The sequence below is a fragment of the Daktulosphaira vitifoliae genome, unplaced genomic scaffold, assembly GCF_025091365.1.
Source record: "Daktulosphaira vitifoliae isolate Bord-2020 unplaced genomic scaffold, ASM2509136v1 Scaffold_1, whole genome shotgun sequence".
NCBI lineage: Eukaryota > Metazoa > Arthropoda > Insecta > Hemiptera > Phylloxeridae > Daktulosphaira > Daktulosphaira vitifoliae.
In genome coordinates this window covers 24,343,584-24,371,497 of record NW_026099572.1, presented here as the reverse complement: position 1 = coordinate 24,371,497, position 27,914 = coordinate 24,343,584, and the positions used below count along the sequence as shown (strand labels likewise).

The following is a 27,914-nucleotide window of genomic DNA, read 5'->3' as shown; positions in this document are numbered from 1 at the left end:
ATCGTTGACCAGTTTTTATTCTTATAATAATTATGAACCAAAAACATTTAAAAATGATATTAATGACATAAATTATATTTTGAACTTTACAAGTGTATTAAAATAATGACTGGATGTCTCTTTAGTTTATTATACTATTAGTTTTATTATTATTTTTATATTTTGAATTTAAATTGAAACGAAATCCAATAATAATAAAAAAACTTTAACAACTGACTTTGAATAATAATTGTCTAAAGATGGAAATTTCAAACATTATTCGGTGAAATGCGTAACAGTTTATTAAGTTCATAAAATAATTAATATCAAAGTTCAAACCTCTTTGCTAACAATTAAGCGTTGATATTTATAAGGTAAAATTAATTCTGAGCCACGCCTAATATTAAAAAGAACAACTTTTAACCAAAATTTAGAAATTTTTGTTTAGCTAAACTATAAAACAAATTAAAAAAAAACATTGTAATACAAAAAAAATAGTTTATATACTATTCGGTAGCAAAATGTTAATGTAAATCATAATTATAATACAATGAATTAAAGAAATATATTAAAAATAATCGTTGATATAATATGTTAATATTAATTATTCGTAGATAAAGTTTACAAACTGAATTAGAGGTTGCAATTAAAATTCAATATTTAAAACAGAATTTTAATTAATTAAAAATAAATTGCAAAGCTGGGCAAGTTAATTATTTTTTTTGATCACCTTAAAATTAAGTTAACAAGATATTAGTTAAAGTTAATCTGCTATATTTTTTTAAATAATTTAAGTTAAAATTTAAATTGGCAAAATCTCATTAACTAAGAGAATTAAGGTATACCAAGTTCGTAAAAATATCATAAGTGTAAGGTAGTAAACATTTTTCAAAATGGGTATATGTAATTTTACTCTTCCTAATTTTTTATTAAAAATTACTTTTTATGCAACAAAAAACGTCTCAGAATTTTTGGAGACGTAGCCCTTGATTTATACATTTGATATTTAATCGGTTTTATAGATAGTGCGAGTTAAAAATTTTTTTTTTAGTATAGTAGTACATAGTAGTATATGGGTCATTTATTGAATGTCTACTGCAGAAAATAACGTTAATAAATTAATAGTATTTTTACGAGAATACTTGTATAGCACAAGCCGGCCGGTTACTTACCCGAGACTCGCTAGTTTCGGAGAAGTTGTTGATCAATAGTATTGATTATATTCATTAATATTGACGTTTAGCAATAGCACTTTATAAAATAGATTTTACATATTATTCATTGAACAAATTATATGTCGAAGACAAATATTTTTATAAAAATAATTTTTCATAGTATTTAGTATTTTATTTTAAAAAGAGTTATTAACGAAACATACCGATAAATACGTTAATTAGTCGTTAAATGAACAAAAGATTAATTAAGTTAACGTAAAATGTAAGTATATCCATTAAGCTTTTCAGTTTAATTTAAATTTTGTTTAAATATCATTTAATGGAATATTAAATGATATTTAACTTCAATATTTTATTTTAATTATTATTTTGCAGTTTATTCATATTTGTTTATTCAAAAAAAGTAATAAATTTCAATTATCAGTCTCAGAATCGTTGACAGATAAAATATCGATGAAATGGTAAAAATGACTACCATTTTGTCACATTTCACAATTTTATAACTACACAAATATTTAGCAGATTAGTTGATGAACAAAATCAAAGATCAACTTTAAAATACCTGCAAGTGCCAATATTGATTGGAATTTAAACGAGTTTTTTGGTAACATGTTCATTGATATTCTTTAAGCGTGGTTGGATTTAATCTAATCCATTTTTTCCACCTTGATCACTTTTATAAAACGTATATGATGGTGGTCGACCATATACATGACATACCCTTTCAGTCTTGTTCACATATTTCATGTTACAAATAACAATAGTGATATCAAAAACACAGGATAGCGCCCGCGTCAAGTAAGTTGCGGTTATGTATGGATACATGAATGAGATGGAAAAAAGGAGATGTGTTTTTTTAAGCTTCACACGTATGTCGTTGAACCAGACTATGATTAACTTTTGCAAAGATAATGTGAAGAGCCACGTGTAGGGATTAATCCCTATGCTATAATTATAGTGTTCTCATTCAGTAGATTAAATGTAATATTTTCTGCTGTTTTTGTTCTATGAGTCATGAACGTATTTTGATCTGTCTCTGACGTTCCTAATTATATAAGAGCTATGAAAGCACACTCCCGTAAACTATTTGGCCTTTATGACAATAACAAACAGTTTACAAATACTACCGCGCTAATTTTACATAATTACACATTAAATGCTTGACACTGTAAATGGAAAATGTACGTACAATTAATACTTAATGTATTAGTACTTCGGTTTCTTTCATTGCATTCTAAGGTATTGTATTTTTGTACTCTCGTTACACGATGAATACTTACGATAAGAAATCACGAGAAGATACCACTTTACATGGAGTAAAATAACGTTGTAAATAAATAATAAAAAAAAAGGCAACCGGGCATCCTTAAAAAAAAAAAACAATTAATTACGTTTGATTCGTTAGGTTGGACATTTAAACTGTCAATACTTAAATAATCAAACTTCAATAAAAGCCCACTCCATTCTTCTTTACATTTTTTCACTTCTTTTCTCAACTAAATTATTTATTAAGGTGTCACGGTTAGATACATCAATACTTGTGCCTGACTGTATAGACGTGATTTATCTACAACAGAAGGTGCACTAAAACGGAATGATTGGGTTTATACTTGAGACTTATATTGTAATCGCTAAATAGTTTATGTCACTTTAAAATAAACACTTGTACAACACATTTACAAAAAATAATACATTGAATAATTGATAAGATACATTTTTAAATGAACTGGATAGCCTCTAAAAAAATTCAATTATGTTTATCATTGTATTATAAATAATAATAATTATTATTTCTTTTGTTAAAACATAAAATATTATCTTTATGCGTGTAATAAACACAAGTTAATGGATTTATTAAGTGAATTGATTTCACTGGTTACCCACATATTTCTCTTTAGAAGCTATTTGAAATATAAGTTCAGGTTAATATAAAAGATAAAATTATTTAACTATAAATTTCTCAAAATAAAATTAATAATATAATAAATATATAAAAATTTGTCTCTTAAATAACATCTATCTGGATAAATTGCACACTTAGTAACACTCCATAAAGATTAAAAACAAATAAATCGAATGAAAAAAATTGTGCAAATAGTGCTGCCTTCGGATAAAATAAAAACGGAATTTAAAATAGTCAATGGCAATGGAAGAATTTATTAAAATGAAATGAAAAAAATATATTATAAGAGCATGTTTTTCGTCTTTAAATGCAGGAATGTTGAAATTTATAAGGATTAAATAATTTTTTATGAACGGAATCAAAGACCTCCCTATAGTAATGAAACCTCTAAGTACGTTACATTATTTACATATTATTAAGGCCAAAATGAATATTAAAGGATTCAAAGAACTAAAACAGTATTTTTAATAGGTTTACATGTTTTAAATGATTGTAAAACTAAAAATGTAAATAACTTTAGGGAATATCTCTAGGGTATTTTGAAAAAACCAAAGAATAATAAATAAAACGAGTAAAATATTGCATTAGTAGCATGCTTTATTTAAATGTACATTTTGATGAATACGCATTATTTTAGTATCTTCGGAAACTAAAACTTTTAAGTGGTTATTTATCTTGATTTATTATCGTGTATGATTTGATACAGTGTAAAGGCAAACAAATTGACGTTTCAGAATAACTATTTCTTAGTTTTCGACGTTGCCAAATGAATTCTGAAAAAATTCTGAAATATAAAAAAAGTAATTTTCATCGAAAATATTAGTTTTTAGGAGAAAGATATGAATAATATTTCTGTTAAGAAATAAAACTATAAGTTTTATAAATACTTGCATGTCATTTTTAATCATATTTCAATTATTATATTAGATGTTCGCATTTGTATCTATTTATAATTAAAATGGTTAAATAACAGTTCTAGTATATTAGTAGTACCACGAATAATAATTATTTTAATATAAATAATATAATTAATTATAAATAATACAATATAATGATTTATATAATCAATATAAATAGTTATAATTATTTTCATTTAGAATTTTAAAATAAATTAATCATTTACTCAATCTTTATTCTTGTTTTCGTTACAATTTGAGTGTTCATTGCATTACGAATTTTCAGAAATGATGCTTTCCAAAATAGTTTATCAGGAAACAAAGAAATAAAATGAAGTTCTTACTTATTTTAATCTCCTTACTGAATCTCATTTCAACGTTTATAGCAAAATTCGTTAGATGCGGGATTAACAAGGTTTTTTCCAAAGATCTTCCTAAAAAATTTTACATTCTATAGATACTTAATGTAATTCGATAAACACCTTTTATATGTTACAATAATTTACTGATGATAGTATCATAGTAGTCCAAATTTCACTATTTTTATATTTAAACCTATTGCTTTTATCAAGTAATTAATTTACCAAGATATGCACTTAAAAATCCGCTAAGAAATGATGAAATATGCAAAATTATGGAAAAAATACATGTATATTATTTTTCACTAATAATATATTTATATTACAACGAAAAAAAGTATTTTTGTTTTAATAAAAAAAGGTTAATTTATTTAATTTACATAAATAGATTTTTGTTCTGTATCTCTGTATTTTTTGTTTTAATTTTTACTGCGTTAAAAATCATTATACTCTGTGATATTTAGGAAGTTAAATTAAAAAAAAAAAATTGATTTATTTATTTGAATTACGCTGAAGTAAAAGGTTTGTAATTCAACATTTTTTTAAAAGCTAGAATGATTTTTCCACATCTACTAAAATAAAAGGTGCAACTTTATATTAATTAATTAAATTAAATTTAAATTTATTTTCAAAAACTTTGTATTAATTTGATATCGAGTAATGTCTATTTACAAACATTGTTAAACTCGTGACTCACTTCCAGTCTATATTTTAAAATGTTAATAACTTCCAAAATAATATTATCAATGATGTTTTCAACCGATCATTTCTTAATTAGATTATGTTTTGTTTATAAGCTAGTTAAATATATATATTAGTATTTAAAAAAAATCAGTTGACTCTTCTATGGGTTATAAGGGATGGTGTTAAAATCCAATTAATAGCTGATAAATCAAGAAATATATAAAACTAAAATATATCAAAAATATTTTTTTTATTTTAAGAGAACTTAAGGGGTTAACGTTCAAAGAATCATTCAGTAGATCAAATTATTTTGATACATTTTTTAAAGTAATTTTAATGCTCAAAGTCTCTTTTAAATCTAATATATTGACAAATTCACAATTTTTTAGTAATTTTTGCATCAGTAAATGATAGAGAATATTTAAATGCATCAATAAGTGATTACAGAGTTTGTTAGTAATATAATTTCTGAGGTTTCAATCCTATGAAGCTGATAACACATGCATGCTTTTTTGGCATATTTTGTTACATTAGAAATAATTTTGTCTACAAAAGTTATCAAATTTGGTTAATTTGATAAGTATTAAAATGTACGTGGTCTTGTGCTTCTTCAAAAATTCTATACGGTTCGTGTACAGCGAATGTTACTTATATTACTTTTTAATAAAAAACATTAACTAATTTCTTACATTGTACTTTTTTTGGTGCAGCATTTGATAAAAATAATAAGTCCTCATCATTTTGGATTGTATTAGACGACTTGTCAAAAAATTTCCCCACAATAGAATGGTTAATTTTTTCTAATGTTTCAATATTAAGAAAATATATTTCAACTTAATTATTCTCTTCTAGAGTATCTATAGTAGCATTTACAATATAGAATTCCTCGTGACTGTAATTTTATCCACCAATACCCATAATTTTTGTTGAATATACAAGTTGCTTAATATTTTTAATTATTTCTCGATAGCAGTCATCAACGTTTTATTTTTAGGTGTCGATTCAGAAGATATATCTATTTGTATGTAGAGTTTAAAAAAAATACAAAACACTATATTATGTAATTTTTTCAATGGAATACTTGCTGACATACATAATAAATAATGACATGGTAATAATAAATTAATAAATTGACATAAATTAATGNATACAAAACACTATATTATGTCATTTTTTCAATGGAATACTTGCTGACATACATAATAAATAATGACATGGTAATAATAAATTAATAAATTGACATAAATTAATGTTAAAAATTGACTTTTTCAAAGACAGAGTAACAATTGTTGGCAGCTTTTTTATTTTCATTCCTTTTATGTTTTATAATTTAACGATGTTTCTCTATTGTAATATATCGTGTAATATGTTATCTTTAAAAATCAACTTTTATTTGGCTAATTTCTAAATAAAATATTATTACTGACAAAAAAATATCTTTACCAAATTCCAAAATAAGAGATTTTAGGTGCTTATAATTAAGCATTGCATTTAAAAAAAATTAATAAAAAAACCAATAATCTTTATAAAACTCGAGCGCACGTTGGTCAGCAATGAAACTGATTATAGAATTTCTATTACGGTTCACGTATGTTCGAAAGGAATTTAAAAAGTAACGTCACAATTAAATAAAAATAGTCAAGATAAGATTAAATTTCTAGGAAATAGCATTATAGAATATATATCGTCAACGTATGGTTCCAATAAAGCCAAATAGTCTTTGATGTTTCCAAATAGTTTTATGATGAAGTAAAGCCAAGCAGTAATAATTATAATGTGTGACTAATTATAGATATTAGATAATGATATTATTCAAAACTTTACCATATATAGTAGAATATAAAGCTGTTATAAGGTATAAATTGTATTTTGAAAATAAAAATAATTATATTGTCATCATGACAATATAAACAATATAAAATGACTAAAAAAGTTAGTTGCACGTAATTAACAATAATATTTTATACGAAAGATACTGAAAAGGCTATTTTTATTGAACCTGTTTTTTTTTTTTGTTAAATTTACAAAAATATTTTTTTTAAATCCTAAAATATGTAATTTAGGTAAAACATAATAAAATATGCAAAATAAAATAAAGGTATTGTGAAACGAATTTGTATCAGACAATAACATCAATACGCGCTTTCCTAAAACATATGCATATGTATATGCCTGAAGTTCTAAGTCCTGCTGTCAAACCTGACAGCATCTCTAATATATCATCTAATCAAATTAATCGACTTTAGCAAGCTAAGTCTACAAAACGATTATAAAACGTTAGTTTGCAATTTGAATAAAAACTTGTGCGTTGTCGATTGCAGACATTTTCTTTTATTTGGTGAATAAAAAAATGCTATTACGTCCATTCGGTCAATGGTTACTTTTGAGTTCCCGTCAAGACCCTTTCGTTTTTGTTCCATTTGACATCCTATTAATATCCGATTCAACCCCGTCGTCTTCTTATCGTAATCTCTCAAATTTCGAAAACTTAAACGACAATAAACAGTGTTACGGAAATTGAGGCTAACTTCATTTCAAATTATGTCATTGGCTAATTAGAATTGGACTGCTTAATGAAGTATCTCAATACTTAAAGTGTAATAAATAAATATCTAATTATAATTTTATAAAATCCTACTCAATGCTATTTGCTTAAAATATAAACTTCAGGGATAAGTTTATAACTAAGAATAATCGCTTAAATTAAACCTTTGAAATATGTTAATGAGAGTTTTAAATTTCGGTTTTTTCAAGGTTAGGGATGTACTATTTGTTGTGAGTAATCTAAAACATTAAACAATATTCACTTATCAGCTAATATCTAATTGTATGTTAGCTCGTGAAAAACCTACCTCTTGATCATGGAGAAATATAAAACTTAAGTGTTTAAATACCGAATTTTTCTCGAATTGAGTCATCGTATAAATTATTTTTCCTTAATTACGCTTTGTAAATTGTTTAAGGATGTATAAAGTTAACTTATATCTTACATTATGAATATATTTTCAGGTTCGAGTAAATTTAAAAATGCTTAAAATATTAATATAAAATAGTTAAAGAAAACTTTTAAAAGGTTTATTGAAGTACCAGTTTTACCTGTACGTCAAATGTAAAAATTATCAATTGGTTATTGACAATTGAAAATGAAACATTCAGTATAATCACTACACTGAATGTAATTATCACAATTACATTGCGTTTATATTTGAATGCTTAACTTCCAAAATCAATTCTTGTAGTTCATCATTAGGTTTATTTTGAAACCATGTGTTATAATTATAACATAAAAAATATCCCTTTTCTAATTAAAAACCGTATAAGAATTTTGAGTTTAATAATAATAAAATTATTTTTTGTGAAACCTTATCTTTTAATTTATTTACAATGAAATTTTATTACATTCAGTTTCATTGTTTTATTGTTATGATTAGATATGTTCTCTAATATTATGATACTACAAATGTATGAGTTGTATTACACAGGGTCTCCAGTAAGTAAGGAAAAGGGTTTTTATTGTTCTCATTGTTTATAAAAATTAACCTGTTTCCTTACATACTGAACACTTTTCTGTATGTTTTAAAGGTTCTCTGCATACAAATGTTTATAATAAATAAATAAATAATATGTGGATAATTACTATATTTTTCATTTGGGGATAATATCTTTAACTTTAACTATCTTAATTGAAAACCCATATTTTTAAATCGATTGTATGATACATAAAAAAATTACAAATATTTTTGTTCTTATTATTTTTTTTCCGTTTTAAAATGGCTTAAAAATTTGGATTTGAAATAAAAATTCATCATTCGTTTGGTTTTCATAATACCAAAGACAACAAAAATCTGTTTCAACAGACTATAAATTTATTTCATAATGGGGTTAACAATAAAAAATTTATACACTCACCAGAAAGAAAGATAGTATTAAATACAAATTTGTATACGACTATAAATAAATATGAATAATTAAAGATTAGATTTTTATATGATGGATTACACCTTAATTAATAAATACTAGTTTATGTGAGAAAATTAACAATTTGAACAAAGTTCTCAAACTACTGAACTTTACACGCTGTAACATATGAACTATTGAGCAATAAAACATTCATAAGAACAAAAGTATTTGTAATTTTTTATATATTTTATAATTAAATTAAAAATAGGAGTTCCCATCTAAGAAAATTAAATTTAAGATTTTTATCCTCAAAAAGTATGAAAAAAAACCATTTAACAATACATAATGTTGTAGAGTTTTTTGAATAAAGTAATTCTAATATTTACAAAAATTAAAATTAGTTTTTTTAATCATAAATTAATGAGTTTTTTAAAATGTTAAAATAGCAAAGTAAAACATTTGACATAATAATATTTCAATCAATTTTTTTTGAAAATATAAATTACTCATTGTTTTTGAAGTATCGTTTTACTCTGTGTTCCCATAAATATTTCCCATAATATATAAACAAATTTTATTACTCCAAGAAGTTATAGTATATCGCAACAACTTCAAAACAGGTGATATTTCTTGTAGGATAAATCATAAATATAATATGCTTCAGTATATTTTATCTATGTAGTCTATGCATAATAAATGTCTAAAGAGGTATTTTTAAAGGAGAATTACCCCTCAGGATTTTCTGTTTAAATTTAAAGCTCCACGGAAAACCACGACAGTGTTAAATATTTAAGACTACCAGAAATGAACGTAAAATTCAAAATCAAGATCCGAATTTCTGAGTTATCACAAATAAACCTTTGTCGAACTGAAATAGTCAAACTATTGATTTAGTTCATGAGAGAAAATGATATTCTTCATTTCGCGTAAACTTATTAAACAAAAACGAATAATTTCCATTATGAATTCACGGAGGATACAAAAACTTTGGACTTTCTTCTTTAGAGATACATTTTATATGAGTAATTTATGATTCAAGAATGATAAAGTAATTAAGCGTTTCCGTATACTTTTTAGTCTCTAAGTTATCTATGTTTATGAATGTTTTACTTTGCGAAGTTTTTCATATATAATACATGAAACACGTGAGAAAATTTGCAAATAAGCTAAATTTAATGCATTAGATTAATGAATTTATCTTGAGTAATACTTTATGTTCGAGTTCTTTATTAAATTACTTATGGACAATGTTAATAATTTGCTTTTCTATGATAAGTAAATGTAAAATTAAACTTCAGAAGAAAACGTTAAAAAATGTACGAAATCACATAAGAATACACGTAATATTTTTCAAGCATTGAAGAATAATTTAAACTACAAAGAATTTGTGCATTTAAATTAAGACTTAAATGAAGTTTAATTCAAAATAAAATAAATATGAAACATTGTATATTATTTTCTTTGTTGGAAAATTATGTGATATGCAAATAAAGTTTTTATCATTATCATTCAAATATTTCATTGATTTTACTTTTATATAAAGTGTTTTAATGAAGAATAATATTTAAAAACAATTATTTTTCAATTTGAGTAATTCTGTGAAATTTATGACAGGAATTTATATAATTAAATTATTCATAAACATTATAATGAATATATGAAATCAGCCTTTAAATAACAAATTATTTAAATAAAATAACGAGCAAAATTATTTTCAATATAATAATAATATTTAGTAATATTTCACAAATCTTTCATGGGTTGTTTTCTTCATGTGCTATCAAACTACTTTATTTATAAAGTAAAACGAATTATTATTGTGATATTAATATATTTTATATTAATAACCAAAAAAAAACATTTTTCCTTGAATATATCTCTTAATGCTATTATTAGAACTAAAATAATAAAATATTACGTTGCAAAAAGAAACTTTATATATTCTTTTAAAATATTTTTATGTTTAAGTTTAATTTGTATAGAATTGAAAATATTTACAGCTAATAAAATAAATATTATTGAATAGTTTTTTTCTGTGGATAACAATTTTTTATACTCCTCATTTTTTTGAATACTCGTCATAAAACTTCAAAATGGTTTTCCAGAAGGAAGCCATACAGGTTATATAGCTTTTAGTTCTATTGAAAAATTATTTTATCTGTAACAATAACATAGTTCATTGATTTTTTTCCAGTTTCAGGTATTTAGTGCATTGTTTGACAAGGAAAGCTCAAACAACTAAATATCAATCTGCCAATCATTATGATGTTTATTAAAAACACTTGAATATTTTTTTTGATGATCATATAAATAGTTTATTATTTAAAAAAAAATTGCTTATTAAAATTAAAAATATTTATAAATACGTGTTTTTATTTATTTTTAATAAACATAGATATAATTTTAATGTTTTATATTTTTTAAACCGTATTAGAATATAAAAGTTCACTACATATCCCATTTTAAGTATTAATTAATTAACATCAAACCTTATTAGGTTTGATTGTTCATATTTAATTAGTCGTATATTTGTATGATATTATATTAAAAGTTTTAATGAAATATTTGTATTTGTTTTAGGTCAGAATCAATTCATTAAATGATATATTTTAAAATGTTGAATAAGTAAAAATCATAAAAGACTTAAATGAAATTTTATACCAAATGTTATTAAATACAGGTAATTTTAATATTTTATTATTGTATTTTATTTTTAGTAGTATAGAAAAGTATAATAGAATTTATTTTTTATATTAATTAAATTTTGATTAAAATAGTTTAAAGATGAAAAGAATAATTTGAAAAGCAATTATATTTGGACAAAATATTTCATATTAATATAGTTCTAATTAAATAAAGAATAATTTCCATAATTGTCAAAGGAATTTCTGTTTTATAGATGTTATAGTCGAAGAAAAAAATTGGAACTATTTGGAATTATTAAACTATTTATGTATTTAACAAGCAGTTTATTTTAAGAAGTCTTTTGGTTAGATAATCTATTCTATGGCTGACTTGATTTTTTTTCAATTAAAACAATTTATTAATACTCATAGTTCTTAAAAAAGTGATTAACAACTCTGCCTTGAGTATGTAAAAATTATATAATTATTACGTTTATTAGGAAATAGCTTATAAAAAAGTTCGAAAATCTTAATTATTTAACAATATACAAATTTATTATTATTTGAAATATAAAATATATTTTTTAAAAAAGAGTATGAAGTTTCATTTTATTATGTTTCAATTAGTCCCAACGAATAACATGTTACGATAAATAAATTAAAATACTTTTATAATTAATTGGCTATGAATTCTAGATGTACAGCAATCAATTCTCAAGTAGGTATGCCAATATTAAAAAAAAAAATATTGAAAAATAATATGGGATGATACAAAAGTAGTCTTTTTATAACACACTTTTATAATGGATGAAGAAATAATGCGGTTCTGAACTCCAATTCTGATCCGGAAATTCGTTCCAAACGACTTTAGAGGTTTAACAGTAAACAACTCTTCGCGTTTAATTCTCATTTCTGATTACATAATAAAATATTTTGAATAGACCAATTATGTCTTTAATATTTCATTAATTTTTGACATGTTTGTCTATTTAAGTTCAAACTTATAAAGTACATTTACTAATTGACCGATTATTATAATTCAATTAAATTATCACACAATATTTAAAAACAAAAATAATCAATGAAATACATCGTTATAATCGTTATAAGTTACAACTAAATATGGTATAAGTATTAACATTTGTAAACTATTTGATAAGATTACTTATTGTTTATTGATATTTATGAAGCACTTAATGCTGTAAAAAAACTTCCATAAATAACAATTTGTCTTTTATACATTTGAAGACACGATCATATTTTTCGATTTATGGGATAAAGTAGAAATTTGCTCTCCCTGGGTAATGTTGTTAACATTGATATCTGACCTTCAAGTTGACTTTATGATACACTGACTTACAAATTTTATAACACTTTCGAAATTTATCAAATACATATTTTTGGACTTACACATAGTTATTAATATCATATATGCAAATTGTGTATATCTAATTATTTAGTTTAATCATTTAATCTGCAAATATTCATATATTTACTTAGCATAACTAATTTGTAAACTATCACGCATTAAATCTAAGTAATTTTAATTGGCCACTGGAATTAAATATTTATACCTCTTGGTTATATAAAATTATAAATACTTAAGTGCGAGAAGTAAGGTGGGTCTTACAAAAAAAAACATTATGTTCCCAGTGCAGAAGGCAACAAGAAACCATTGCACTTACAAATTTCACAGGATATACTAATCTAATTGGTATTAATCAAGCAAAAAAATTTTGGTTGTAAAAAAAAAAAAAATTTTTAAATAAACATAGATTTTTTTTTTGTTATATCAATTATATTTTTTAAATATAATTCAATAATTAAATATAATTTGAATAAGTCCTCAATAAATATCTAACTTTGAAAAGGGCCAAGTTCTAACTACCTTCCCTCAATACAAAAATCGCTTATCAATGTAATGATATTTACATTGTGGCCAAGTTTGCTCTTTCTTTTAGTTTATAAACTTCAATCCTATTTTTATGAGCAATATTACTCCTTTTTTCGTATCGCTTAATACTTGGCCAGCTTGAATGAAGCATAAAAAGATTTTGCCGCAATTCTAAATGAATCCCTTGAGGAGATTTGAACCTTTTTTATTTTCTTCTAAGTTCTTTCCTTCTCATCTATCCCATAATTCCTAAATGAGTACTGAGTAAGTACTTAAATAGAAATTGGTCATGTTTGCATTAAGCAATGCTAATAGAAAAGCAATTTTAGTCATAAAAATATGATTGAAGTTTATGTACTAAACCAAGTTTGCTTAATGAGCAAACTTGGCGACAATGTACAGACGATACAAACAAAACGGGCAACTGCCCTTCATGCCGCCCAAAATGACACTTAAGTCTGTAACAGACTATAATTTAACATATAGTTGAACATTGTTTTTACAGATGAAAAAATTCTTTCACAAAAATAAATTATTAAAATTAAAAATAAAGGTAGCTTAAAACATATTTATTGGATATATTAATATATAAATTAACATTAAGTGATAATTTAATGTATCAACAAATAATATTTTGAAAAATTATTTTTATTGTAGTTGTAAAAGTATTATTATTCATTTTTATTAAATATTAAATTTTACTTAATTCTTTAATGTTTGATAAAAAATTAATAAAATTATTTGTAATTGATAAATTTATTATTATTTTAAAATATAAAAAAATATTTAGTTTCAATTGTTTAATATTTTGCGAGTTTGCCTTAGATGCACCATCGTCCACCTACCCCTCGTTTTATGAATGTTAAAATCTTAACCATAATAATGAAAGATAGTATACTTAAATTAATACTCACATATTATTTATTTATAATTGGTATATATTAAAATCAATAAAATAATTAAGTTATTTTTTATAAAAGGGACAGCTCATTTTTGAATTAGGGGAAATAAGCTACTAAACGCCTTAGCCTTGACACTATTTATACATTTTTATGTACTATGTAATAATTAAAAAAATTAGATATTTAAAAAAATGTAAGTTATTTTATATAAAATTTTTTTTTTGTCAATACAATGTTAACCTACTTATTTTGTTCACTAGAATATGAAAAATTATCTTTCTGCGAGAATTTTCTTAAAAATATAACATCAATGCATGTAAAGTCATTACTTGTTGCTCGTTTACTGGTGTAGTCTAAACCGTGAAGACCAATATAACTAAATAAAGGCCGTGACCGTTAACAATACATATAATACAATACCAGTAGTTAACTTATTTTAAAATTACTTTTTTTCATGGTTCAGTCATAATTTTGTTAGCGATTCAACATGATTAACTTAACAAATCTGTACTTGTAATTTGTCAACTGTCTAAAGCAGAAAAATTCATTATTTTTGTTTATGATCAATATTCTTATATTTTATAATATTAGTAGCTGATTATTATACTTTAATTTAATGAGCTACTGAAGTGAGTTTTATAAATGTTATTATAGAGGAAAAAAATCCTTTCTGAGTTTTACTTTTTGAATAGTTTGAATTTTTAGGAGTCCTAAAACTGTTATCACGTCTTTTCGGATAAGCCCAAATAAACATTTTTCAATAAATTCCTTACTTCTCACTTACTTTGAATCGTTTAAAAATAGTTCTTTTAATATCAACAATGTCAGAAGGTTGAAAATAAAACTTTTTGAGTATGTGTATTTTAGTTTATCATTCTTACAATCATGTGAAGTATTTAATATTTTCAGTACTAAAAAGACTAAAGAAATAAATTTTCTTTTAAGGAAATCTACTAAATTCCACTTGAATATTAAGCATAATTTGATCTATTTTTTTATATTATTAGTCAATATTTACTGATAGAATTGCATTGCTTTCAAAAGTTCCTGATATCCAGAAAGTTAGGTATGGGCAGTAAATAAGAAGATTTAAGACTTTCTGTTACCCATCACTGAAAAATATAAAATGGGCTGTTATCAGGCATATTAAAATATTCCCAATACATCTTTAATAAAATTAAAATGAAAGCAAAATGGGAGAACATTAAGCTTTCCTAAAACTACCCGTCGAAATCCTTTAGGAATCAAGGACATTAATTTAGAATTTCCTGTAACTGCCTAACTACCCATTTAGGTATTCCAAAATCCTTCCCTGGTACTGCTCTGTGCTACTAGAGTTCAACTAAATGCTTGAAATTAGCATGAAAATCTTGAATTAAGGCCTATAAAAATATTTCAATTGAAACATTTAATAAACTAAAAATCATAATTATTTGATTAAATGATACTGGTAAAATAAATTATTCTGTTATTGTTAATTGTTCTGAGAGATTTTTACGCAAATAAACTATTTAGGACGCATAAAAGAAGACTTTGTAGTTAAAATTAATTTAAATACTTCATGTATGTAACTAGTATAATTAAATGGATAAGAACTCAGTATTGGTAAGGAAAAAAAAGCATGAAAAAAGCGTGAATATAAAGAAGGGTATAATAAGTATGGGTTGCTATGTATTCCCTTTTTTTAATATCTTATAAGGTTCATCGTTATGTGTGAAATCTTTTCATTTTATAACACTTTAGTATGTACTTCCCAGACGATGAAAAAAATACTGTACTATTCATTTTTTTTCTATTTATTTATACTGACACACTATTGATTTTATTCCGAATTTTTTTACATCAAAAACCCCAAAAAAATCACGGAATCATATTATTTTTTGGTGGTGTTTTGAAAAATAATTAACATAAATTATTATATTTTCTTAATTTTCTTAATTAAGGTGGAATAACTATTGAAGTAGTTTAAAACTAGACACATAGTTTGACATTGAATATTTGGTAATTGTTTGGAAATATTTAGTGCAGAAGTATGCCACTTGTGTAAAACGAGGAATTTTCATTCATTATTATTATAAAATATAGTGTAGTTTTTGAGGGATAATATCTGACAACATAATATATTAACGATTACTCAACTTGAAATTCGATGTGAGTTATGTTATGCACAAAAAAATATCACTCTAATGTAGAGCGTTTTTCAAATGTATTTATTACGACAGAAAAAAGTTCAAAACATGTTAAAAAATATAGAAAAGTGGGGCGCAGCATAGTTGGTTGGATGCACAGTGATTAACAACACTATTATAAAAAAACACTTCGATGCGAAACTGTTAAATTTCACAATAATTTGTATTTTTGTAATTTTTATGTATTTAAAAATTTTTTTCTTCAAATTTGTAGTTTATTTAAAATTGTAATTTGCATTTTAACATAGCAGTAGACTAGTTAGTTTTAATTTTTTTTGGGGGTGAGGGGAGGTTAGAAAGAAAACTTTTTATTACCCCCTCTAAACAAAATAATATTATATCTTAACTATGTAATCATTTTTAGTAGGGATACTTTTCATCTCAATCTTCTCGCTCCTGTCACAGGGCCATGCAATTATGAATTGCTGAGGACCACGAGAATTTTTTAGAAAAAATAGTTATTAACTGTATGAGTGTGATGATAGTAAAGTGTAAAATAATAAAGATATCCACCCGACTCACGTTGCAATAATATAGTCGATATTGGTTTATATGGTAAAGAACGTTATTATTAATGTACAATAATAGATTATTAAAAAAAAAAAAGCCCGACAAGATGAATGCGATTAGTAATATTCTTCAAATATAGTGAAACTTTCACTGGCGTCGACGATGCGGTACGATCATCGGACGTTAACAGCGTTGAAAGCGACGGTGCGCTGGTGTGGTTTTGGTTCGTCCCATCCGGTCGTGCGACACGTCCGTATCCGGTGGCGTACATCCTGGACGTTGTCACTTCGACGACGTGAAGAAGACTCAACGGCTATCTGCGGTGGGTCGTCGTCGGCTGTCCGGCACTTGCTGGCCTTTGTATCGTGGCGTATGACGCGCGGTGTTGGTCGTCAAACTACCATATGCACGTAGTTGGGCGACGGTTGTTAAAGGTGGTGCGGGTCGCGGGGCTCCGTGTATCACTAAGTGACGCAGAACAGTGTCAGAATTGATATGATGAAAACGTTTTAACTGTTCATTAACTGGTTGGGTTACTTTATATTTTTAATTGTCGATTTATAAAAATGAAATAATCGTCAATAATTACGTATTACGTACTAAACGATTAATTTATTAATATTTAGTAATATAATTTAAAGCATTGACTTAATTATTGGTTAGATTTTAAAGGGTTATTACATGTTAAGAGTTGTTAAGTTTTCTTATTCTACTTTTTGTAAGTTATTTACACTAGAACATCATTGTAAACTGATCATTCTAAGTAATGTTTTTCTACAGGTAGCTAATAATATTATAAAAACTATACTCGTCTAAACTCTAACGAGAGGAATCATTTTTCAAATGTTGTTTCAATAAATAATATTCATGTTCATTAATCATATATTACAATGAAATTTATGATTTTTAAATAATTTAGACGTGCATTCGGGTACTGAACTACATCGTAAAACCTGACAATGTTTCTTTTAAATTTTGTGACAAAGCACTAATTAGACTATTAGGTATCATTTTCAATAAATCATTGAGTCTGAGCTATTTTTCTGATATTCGTAAATATCTTTTATTGCATCAGTAATTAAATTAGGCAATTAACATATTGTAAATAATTATAGACTAATTTGTAACTTGTAAACGCTTGAAAGGCAATAGTCCTCTTATTAGCTAATTATTAATATTAAAATTATATGATGAAATGACGGTGTGGCCGAGTCGGGAACGCTGTAGTATTTGACGCACAATGCCTCGGGTTCGAAACTCGGTCACCGGCGGCTTCATTTGCCGAACGAGAGATCAGTTCGGTAATTGGAGTCGCCATCCCTCTTTCCAGAGACGAACTAACCACCCGTCCCGGAGTATAAATGGTTAAGAAACCTCCTTCTTTGGGAAAAGTCGCTATGACCCTTAATGGGCTGATAATCCATAAAAAAAATGCTTATCTGGCCACTCTTCTCCAGAAAAAACCCTGACTACGCCACTGACACATATAATAACATTACCTATTCTTAAAAAGTACTAACAATTTTCTATTGTTTTATGTAAACAATAGAATTTTTTATAATTTAAACATTGTATTAAGTAAACCATAAGGGGTCGGCCTAGTCTAGTGGGTAGAAACATATGTTTTATCGTACGAACATTCGATTTCCAAGGTACCAATGATATTTTTCTTGTGATTTTCTCATTGGTGGTGTTTGGTCTCTGATCCAACCCGACCATAATATCCGTTCCATCCATCATTGGCCTAGTCAAGAACCATATTTAACTACTGAACATGTGGAAGAGGCCCATCACCCTCTGTAGCATGTTAAGTTCGGGAAATAGAAGGATGTAAAACTGACCATTTTCATTTATTAAATAATCGATTAATTATTTAGAGAAATTTTTCGTAGAAAAATAACTGAGAATATATATATATTTTAAGTAATATCAAATAAATAATAAAAAAAATTTTTATAAGTGTAAACTTTTATTTTTAAGTATTTAAACATTTTTTAAATTTATTTTTGCATAAGGAATTTGATTAAATTATAATGCCTTTGCTTAGAGGAACGATATAACCGAGTTGATTAGGCGGTGTAACTTAACACGCACTGTCGTCATTAATTCGTCACACAGTTACAGGTGACTCCGCTTGCTTGGCGAGCGATTAGTGTAGTAATTTAAGTCGATATCCCTCTCTCAAACGAAAGAGTAACCATCCGTTTCAGAACGTTAAAAAATTAATAAACATCAACTATAGATGAATCAGAAATTCTCAACAACGCGCTTTAATGAGATAAACATAAAAAAATCTTTCGCGCCGAACTGGTCTTTTTGTAGTAAAGACACCTTACTGCGTCCAATTCTGACGCTTAGCGAATCCTTAACTAAAAAAATACTTCTACAACGATTATGCCACAATAATTATTATAGCTTGGACTTTATGTCATACCTTAAAAGCTTTACGTTTTAAAATCAAATTAAAAATTTACTTTGGACCATAAAAAGCTAAATTATTTTTAGTAATCCATAAGGCAATTAAAGTATAAATAAATAACAAATTATTTAAAACGCACCGTAAAATAATTTCATTTTTATTTATGAATAAGACGTTACATGAATTTTAACAATATATCATAGAAGGCGTGGAATTTAAAACAATTAAAAATAATGAAGCTCTTAATAATTTAGTGTATGTATAAAGAGCAAATAGAAGTTTGTCAAATAATAATATGTATAAACATTTTATTTAAAAAAATAAAGAAACTTTCATTTTTCAGAAACTAAAATTATAATATCCGTTTATCCATATTTTTAGAGTGCTTCTTATCAACATTTGAAAATCAAATTATATTAAGTGAAAATGTCACTTTTGTGAAAACATGGAAAATGTATTAGTCATAAATTCTAGAAACACAAGAAAAAATAAATGAAATAATATAATACTCTGCATTAAAGAATCTACATTATGCTATATTAAATCTTTAAGAGGGCGCTCAAGTTCCCTTTTTGGAACAAAACATGTGTCGGGAGAGCAAAAATTCTGAAGGATGGGTGGTCACAGAGAGAGATGATCAATATGTCAAATTAAACATGCCAAAATTATACATCTTTACAAGGGCGTATTTTAATTACAATTTTTTTTTTTAATTAAAACCCCAAAAGTATACGTTTTTTTTAACGATTGTATCTTTTGGAAAATATATGTTTTCCATTATTTTAAAATTATTTATGCCGTTCTTTTGCGTATCTAGCATATTTCGTGACGCATGTGTGAAATGTGAATATTGATAAATTGTAATTAAAGTGTCATATATGTGTACGAATTTTTGATACTTTATATCAAAATTATACTACTTGTGTGTGTAATATCACACTGTCGTAAAACTACAAGAGATCTAATTTGAAGATGATTTTATTTTTTTGAATAGCGAATATTAATTGCATACTAATTTCGTCTTTGTTGAGATAATACTAGACTAAATCAAAGATTTTCCTGATTTTAAAATGTAAGATCTTTTGACAGTTACTCATTTTTTATTCTACTTAGAAAAATATTGCATGAGATCAATTTAATCAAGTTTTAATTTTCGATTCGACAGTATATTATATTAACTAAATTGTGTTACAAATAAATAATTGTTGAGTTAAGGCTAAATTAATCAAATAATTTTATAAAATAGGTATGATTTTTTCTCAATTACTCGCATTTTTAAAATGCTCAAAAATGCAGTCATTTTTTATCAATTACTAATGTTGTATTATACTTAGGATAAAAATATTCAATATAATTTTTTTGAAATATACAATTTTTTAACTACATGTGTACATTAATTTCTAATTTTTTTTTTTTATTTTTTGGTAAATTAAACCTAATATTAAAATATATAATTCTTAAAACCAGTAAAAATGCACTTAGTTATTTTTCGTTTCCTCGACATTTCTTGTACTTAAATTCTTAGTTAGATTATCATTACTTAAGAATTGCAATTAATCAGTATACTAAGCATACTATTTTGTATACTATTCAACTTGTATCTCACATTATTACTCTGGTGGAATTGAATGATCTCATTTGTGGCTTGAAATTAACCAAGAGTAAAGCATAATGTCTTGAATTTCGACTTTGAGTGTAAGTGGAATCCCATAGAAAAAGGCGTATAAATCTCTTATTATTTAGGACCAAACAGTTAACCCTGAAATTATACTTTGTAACAGGAAGACTTCATATTTTGTCCTAATTCAGATGCATTGATGAATACAGGGAAACATTCCATAAAGATATCGATCAAATTGAAAGGAGATTTTCGGTAAAATGGTTTTGAGCTGGTTAGCAGATTTTTGCTAGTTATTGATAAGATGTTTATCAACAACCATCTGATGTGGCTTTAGACTTTTTATACCAAATAATTACACTTTATATTATAATAAGAAGTTTTACTTTAATATTATTAATAATTCATTGTTTTTATTTTTTGTTATTAATTTGTTTAGAAATTTATATTATTACAAAAATTAATGTAAAACTACTAATGTACTTCTTTTTCATGTTTAAAAAACTAATATTAATTTAGTTTTATTAATATTTAATACTTTATATTATATTTCCTAGAGAACGTTAAAAATTTCTTTTACACTCATCTATACAATCCTATACAATTATCGAAAACTGATAAAAATAGATGAGTGTCTCTGCTTAATGATAAAAGATAGAGTAGTTTAAGACAAATTGGGGTATAAAGGCTTTGATGTGTAAAAAAACAAAAATATTATTACTTTTTTTTTTGAAATTAGTCATTATCACAAAAACAGTTTTTATTGACAAATCTTTCACTTTCATAAGACAGAATGATTTATTAAATTATTAGCTACAAAGCATTAACTCATTTAATGTGTAGAAAACACTTTTTGCTGTCATATCTTTATGATGTTGTCACATAAATAAGTATTTATTGACAACTTTTGTAATCAAATCTGTCATTTACCTAAGACTGCCATAATAAATACCGTTTTTAATTTATGACCCATTGAAGTAGACTACTGTTACCTACGGTATTATAAAAAACTAATTGATAATGAATTTATATTTTAAATTCAAATCTTTAAGTAATATTAAAATGGTTGATCGGATAAAAAAATAATAAGAACAAAAATGTTTAGACATTTTTTTCTATCTTATCATTAAACTAAATAATTAAATATAGTGGTCCATTAAAGAGAATTTAATTTAGTTTTTTTATCACTGAAGGGATAAAAAAAAATTATTTAACTACAAATTATTGTAGAGCTTTATAAATGAAACAATATTTTCCTTTGCAAAAATTGAAAATATTCTAAAATATTATTAATTGATCACATACATATGTTATTTTATAATTTCCATGTTAAAAATATCATGGGAATTTTCGTATCATTTAATACAGTATGACTTTCTTTTTGGATATAATACTGTAGGCTAGTATTAAAGGAGTTAAAAAAAAACATACAATGTGTAAACCTTGCAGCTATTTCAAGAGTTACTTAACAGATCTAAGATTTTTATAACATTAGATCGAAATAACAATGAAAAATGTTTTATTTTCGTTATACAATTATTTTAATACCATAATTTTCGCGTTATTGTTGGGTACAATATATATATATAAAAAATGTTTTTAATTATATTTGAATATTTGTATAACTTTATATAATAAAATTTTTCTTCTAAATCAAATCTATTACTTTACTTATCATGATAAGGTAAAATCATGCGCTACAAAAACACGTATTACATGGGCATTAACTAAACTACTAAGGAGTCTACTGGTACAAAGTTGATGATCGAGGTGGACGCTAAAATAAATATCTATAATTTGTGTTAGATAACGCGTTGTCTAGAAGGTTGACAATGTAGGTAAAGAGTTTTGAATATTTTATGCTATAAAATAAAAGTATGAAGATGTAATAGTTTGTCTAGACGCGTGGAAGATAGTTTTTATTTGTATAAAACTTTTAATACTATTAAAAAAAATCAAGAACTGCATTTAATTTCATATCATTGTTGTCCGTACTATAAGTTGCAGACAATTTTATTATAGTAAAAGATGACTTAACAATATAGTATCCATTCTTTTATTTGAGTTAATACTCTTTTTTCACTAGTGTGAGATTCATTGTCAAGTAGTGTTTCGATTTTTTTAAACAAAAATCGTTATAAGTCTTTTGGTTGTAGTGATGTTATTTTGTATACCTACGTTAAAAGATTTTCGAGAAGCTGTTCGATTACTCAGCGATATTGAATCGTATTTGGAGTAAAATAACTGGAAAAGGTTATAAGTAAGGACATTTTTTTACTATTAGAACTTGTATTTACTGTATAATAAACTTTGAGTGGTTTCAAGTGCAATTGATAGACCTAAACAGTATAATATCAACAAACTATGTCAATTTCATCTATATATTCTTTCAATTTAATTTTCAGTGAAAATTATTTATGAATTATGTTATTAAGGTCAATATAACATACTTTTTAGTATAGTAAACAAATAAAATGCGAATTTCTCGAACATTTATAGAAATTTGTAAAAAAAAAATCTTTAAATATTGTAAAGTTTGTTTATCACTTTGTTAACACCACTTAGTATTTTCAGTATAAAAAATAAGTAAACACTTGTATTATTTCTTTTGTGTCCTACAAAAACAAACAAAGTTTGAATAAAAAAATATTTGCTTATTTATTTTATGGTGTCTAGCACTTTTCGTGTCTTAAAATTAAAATCCGGCTAAGCCAAAATAGCTTAATTAAAGCTCAAGTCAATATTTCAAGTGCCTTTTTAACAAAATATTTTAGTTATTTTTTTTTTATATGTTATTTCATATTTAAAATTTTAATAAGTTATTTATTATTATTTTGTCCGTTTATCTTTCGACTTAATGAAAGTTAAGATAATAAAGTAGTTTAAAAATTATTTTCTCACAAGTAGTTGTTTATCCATTCAGAAATTGTTTATATATAATAGTTCTATTGTTATTCTTAAATTCACATATTTTAATTGAAAAATGGCCAATAGCGTTCATTTAAATTTAAATGGAGTTAGTAGAAATTGTTCTTAAAATAAACATTGTAATAAACATGTTATTAAATGAAGAAATTTTGAATTAAATTAAATGCAGTTATTAAAAGAAAACTAAAAATTATACATTTCAACGTGTTCGTCGGTAAGGTTACCTAGCAAAAAGTGTGTATATATATATATATATATGGTATTTACTAGAAAATATATAATATTTATTATATGTTATTGATTATATTGAAGTAAAAGAATAATTTATATTGCTTGGATTCATAAGTGTACTATTACCTGTGTTATGCAAAATTGGCGACAACACAATAACGACAATAGACTTAACTGAATATTATGCATATTCGGTATAAAATTGCATCGTTTCCAAAGATTAAGTAGGTCAACCATGACAAAGAGATAATAACATATTTGTAATACTAAAAATCAAATAATATTTCAGTATATTATTTTTAAAATATAATAAATTTCCATATTATTTAACAATTATAAAAATAGGAAAAATAAGTATTTTATTTAAGATGAAAAGAGTGGTCGGATTATGTTATAATTTTTTACTACAGTTGTAAAAAAGATAACGTCATAAAAAATTTCGTTATTATTGTTCTTATTATTATTTTTATTTAGGCAACAATTTGATTTTATAAATTTAATTTCTAATTTGCGATAAAGTTGATCAGTGTTTCATTTAAAAAATACTTATTGTATATACTTTTATCTTGAAATTTCAACAATTTAATTTTGATTTAGAATATTATATAAAAACTTTTATACACTAAATTTTAGTCATTAAAATAAATATTTAAACTAAATTATTTAGATAAAATTCATAAATATTTTTAGTTAGTATAAATCAGAAATAAAACAAACTATTTAACAGTATTAAAACAATATTTATTATAATAACGAACTACTAAATAATCTATAATTTTCACTTTACCGAAACTTTAAAAGGAAACAAAAATTTGTTTATCAAATTAAATTGTTATTCAAATATAATTGTAAATCAAATATATTTAAAATTAATTAAAACTTCAAAATAAGCGTTTAGTAGGTACCTATATTTTGAAAATGGTTATACTAAAATATTTAACTACCATTGTAAATTTTTCATCTTTATAACTCTTAAGAACATTTATCAAGTTAAAGGGTGAATTTAAATTCATTTTGTTTCTTTTAACTGTTACGGTTCACTTAAATGCTGATACATTGTCAGTAGCAGTTTTTAGTAAGCATACATGTATTTGCCAGTTTACTTGATAATTAAAGTCATTAATTACTTCAATTATTGAATTAGAAAAAATCATTAAACGATTAATGACGTGACAAAACGTCTCTTAAAGTTACCTATAATACTATAATTGTTAAAAATTATATTAGAAAGAAAACTTGTATACAGTGAAAAATATAAAATATAAAATAAAAATATATAAAAGAATAAAAATTTAAAAATAAAATAATATTGTATATATATATATATTATATTGTCATGTATGACAAAATTCAATTTATTATCAAAAAAGGTTATGGCCAACTTATAATTTTTTATAAATATATATATAGTAAGAGTAGAGTTGAATTAATTTAACACCATTCATTATGGTAATTATTAATTAACATTTATTTAATTTAACTTTTATAATTTAATATTCGTGTGATTTTGTAGCTAAATAATTTATTTTTGTAAATTTAGTTTTTATGAGAATATTTATGTCATCGTAATTGGCATTCAATATATGATAAATAATACTATTATTTAATTATTAAAGTTAATATGATATTTTCTAATTATAATTTTTTTTAAATAAAAGTCATTTATTAGAACGTGGTTTATATTATAGGTATAGACGAAGGTATACAAGAGGTAATGCGTTTTGCAACATTTTACGATCACTAAACAATAAAGTCATAAAACATTAAAAATATATAATATTTTATACTAAATCAATATGCTATATTGATTATTTTGTCTTCTTCAAACAGTTTACCTTTATTCTACATATTTCTCCTTTATAATTTCTATATTATAATATATGGTAATTTCATACTTTTAATGAAATAAAGTTAAGCACGTAGTTAACATATTTTTGTTTGCATCAAATTTTAAATAGGTATTATCAATGTGTAATTATGAAATTGGTGGTTTTTTTCTCCTTAACTGTAACTTATACTCAATACTTTTAATAATATTTGAGAAAATACGGTTTCTATCTAACTTAATAGTAATCACTAAAGTAAAAAATTCTTACATATAAATTTTCAAAAGAAAATATTTTAAATTGAAATTCTTTGACCGACTCATAATTAGAATTTTAATATTAATTTTCAAGTTGTTAGTAAAATATTTTTCATTGATTAAAACTTATTAGAAATTAACTTTTATTGTAGCTTAATTTCGCTAATTAAAGTTTAAGTTACAAATTGTGTGATTTTATTTAAATAAATTATTCTACTGTCATGTTTCAATGACTTCATGGAGTTTTAATTTAATGAGATTTACGCCTATTAGTAATGTATAACTGTCTCCGAGAAAGTTTCACTAAAGTTTTACTATTGCCGAATCGTCATAGAATAGGCTTATTATTAAAAGCTTGTAGTTAGAGTGATAAGTGATCACCCAATTAAATTTCTCTAAACAATACTTAAAAAGTTGTTTATAATACTTTAAAAATTGTTAATTTCTGTTTTAAATATATGTTATAATAATTTTGAAAAGCTTATGAACTTATCTTAGTATTAAAATCACTTCAAGCAAATAAAATTATTCAGTTTAATATTTATTTTTATGTCAACTTAATAAGTATATAATCATAAGAGTAAATTTCTTGCATTTCATAGTATTGAATATACTATGTAGCTTAAATACTGTTCTTCCAATAAATTATTTGAAAAAAAATCTATGAAAATTATACAATTACACACTATACATTAAAAGACAATATATTTTTTAGAAGGTACTTATTGAACCTTAAAAATCATTTGTGTTTAATGTAATACTTGATTTTAAGATCTTTAATGGTTGCTAATTGACTTTTTATATTATGTATTTTAATACAAATTTAACTACTGTTTAGTTTTTGATTTACCTAAAAATTAAACTTTTAAAGTTTATTAATGCGAACCTACTGAAATAATTATACAGATATTTATTTATGAATGTCTAATGTTCTTATATTGGTAGTCTACACCAAACTTCATTTGTCTTGGCTTAAGGGATCTTTGGGAGGAGGCTTTAAAGGATTGGAAGGGGATTTGTGTTTGGTGCACAACTATTTGCCGAGGGACTTAGATTACCATCACTTATAATTTCTCTGTTTTACTACAGTTTGTTACAAAAACTTTAGCCCCTTCCTAGAGAACCAGTAACTAATGTTTGTACTTTGTTAAAACGTGCATTAACTTGCATTGTACTCTTAGCATATTGTATAATTGAGAGAAAAAAAAAATTAGTCAATTAGATAAAAAAATGTTAACTTAAGAATCTTTAGTTATTAAATCTCTTCAAAAGACTATTTCAGTAGTTGAAATTATAATACAAATAATATTTCGTAGCAATTCTGTCAAGTATCATCAACGATGTTTACTTAAGAAAATTCTCTAAGTTACCTTCTTGTTATGTTCAAACTGTATGTGTGTTAACATTTGTGTTTAAGTATTTTAATAACATTAATGAGTCAGAGTTAGCGCCGATAAAATTTTAATTGGTGAAATTAATAATTGTAAAATTATTTTTTCCATTTGATCAGCAAGAGTTTATATGATTGATATAAAGGATTAGTTATAAAAATTAAAGTAACAAAAATTTTTTTGTTATTTATTGAAAATTTTCTGTCACATATGAAATTGACACTAATCA

General features: G+C 24.3%; 1 protein-coding gene across 3 annotated transcripts in view; it reads left to right on the top strand.

Moving 5' to 3' along the window:
* LOC126894953 (5-hydroxytryptamine receptor 1-like) overlaps window positions 1-27,914 on the top strand; it is a 136,799-nt gene that overhangs the window by 28,124 nt on the left and 80,761 nt on the right. Inside the window, exon 2 of one of the 3 annotated variants that reach the window (XM_050666331.1) lies at window positions 11,477-11,576. The exons of the other annotated variants lie outside the window; for them this stretch is intronic. The gene's annotated coding sequence lies outside the window, so the exon portion shown is untranslated. The remainder of the gene's footprint in view (window positions 1-11,476; window positions 11,577-27,914) is intronic. 3 annotated transcript variants of the gene reach the window in all.